Source organism: Carlito syrichta, unplaced genomic scaffold (assembly GCF_000164805.1).
Source record: "Carlito syrichta isolate Samal-C Ts95f unplaced genomic scaffold, Tarsius_syrichta-2.0.1 Scaffold302066, whole genome shotgun sequence".
NCBI classification, from domain to species: domain Eukaryota; kingdom Metazoa; phylum Chordata; class Mammalia; order Primates; family Tarsiidae; genus Carlito; species Carlito syrichta.
In genome coordinates, this window is record NW_007246162.1 from 2,077 (window position 1) to 3,820 (window position 1,744).

Genomic DNA, 1,744 nt, shown 5'->3' on the forward strand with positions numbered 1-1,744 from the left:
CGGAGTGGGGGGGTCTGTTTAAACTGGAGCCCTGCCGTCACTCGAGTTGACTGTTACCAAGTGGTTCAGCCTCGTTTGACTTTTGCCTGAAGTTGAGTCCTTCAGCTTGGCCTTAATCAGGAATAAAGGTCATATCGTGGGTGCCATCTGCCACTCTTTTGTTTCACTAATCTATTTGTTCCAGACTCAATTTGGGAAGTGGCGTGCTGTGCGTTGCATGATCACAAGACGGTGTTCCACAAATGCATGCATGCATTTCTCCCTTCTCAGACTCACAGCTTTCTCAAGTCTTGGAATGCTACTGTGATATTATGATGTGTATTATGTCTTGGGGTTCATCCACAGTGGTTCCTCCTGGCTTACAACTCCTGTAAGCCTTGTTATTTCCCAAGTGACTAGAGCAATAAGAATATCTTTTGTTCGAGTATTTGGCTTTTTTCCTTGGTTCCTAAAGCAGCTATCGAGACAATTTCAGAGCACTAGAGATGAGAGACACTCTTTTGTTATTTATCACAAATTCTTTTCACCCACACCTGAGCTCATGTTACAGAGGGGATTTTTGGAAAGTTCCTAGATAACACTTTTAGGGAAGCACTGGTTGTCGGGGGAACCGACTCTGTGCTCAGAGGGTTTGAATATCAGCTTGTGGTAACTGTACATTATTGAGGTAAGATGCAAATAACCAATGATAAGTAACAAGGTAACATGAGAACTCAAACAGAAGAGTCTGCTCTCTGTTTGGGAGACCTGGGGAAGGCTTTGTGCAACAGGTGGCTTTTGAGTCGGGTTCGGGTGGACAGGAAAAGTTTTCGTGGGCACCCGAGGAGAAGAAGCAAACTCAGTTTCTTCCTGCTACACTCATAACGTGGAACACTTCCGGGACCAAATGCATAGGGGTATTTCTCCACACACCGAACTTGCAAGCACTTCTGCAGCAGACACCAGCTGAGAGGAGAGAGGGGCTGAAGGTTAAGCTGGTTACCCATGGCCAGTGATTTTTAATCAGTCATGGCTACATAATGAGGCTTTCATAAAAAACGAAAAGGACTGCGTGTGGGGAGCTTCCAAATAACTGAACACATGGAGGCTTCCAGGAAGGTGAAGAAGAACCCATCGGAGGCCGGTTATTCAGTGCAGACTAGACACAGATAGGCGCATTTCTTGCAGGCAGTTTAAATTAAAATAGGGTAAGTGTTCAGACATCCTTCTTATTGGGACACGGACTTTACCTGGCCGACCAGCCACACCAGACCCGACCACTTTGTGGGCTGTAATGTGGATCTACCAGTGCAGCAAATCATAGAAACAATAGGGAATTACCCAAAACACAGACATGATGTTCTAACAAAAGCCCTAATCTTGTTAGGCGATCATTTTAATTATTTAGAAGGTCTTTGTGACCTTAGAAGGTTGAGAGACAGTAATCAAAACTCGTGACTAGGCACCTGCAGTCCCTCTCTCTTAGCTCCTCGAATGTGGAGAGATGGTAACCAAAACTCTGTCTAGATACTTGCAGCCTACCACTCTTAGCCTATAATTTGCCTAATAATCATTGTAAAAGTATATAAAGTCTCTTGTCAAAGGCAAACACATATCCTGTCTTAAGGCACCCCTGCCCATTGGTCTCTTTCTTTCTTTCTTTCTTTCTTTTTGAGTTGGAATCTCACTCTATCACCCAGACTGGAGTGCAGCGGCCGCTCCTGGCCACCGCAGCCTCGACCTGCTGGGCTCCGGCGATCCTTTC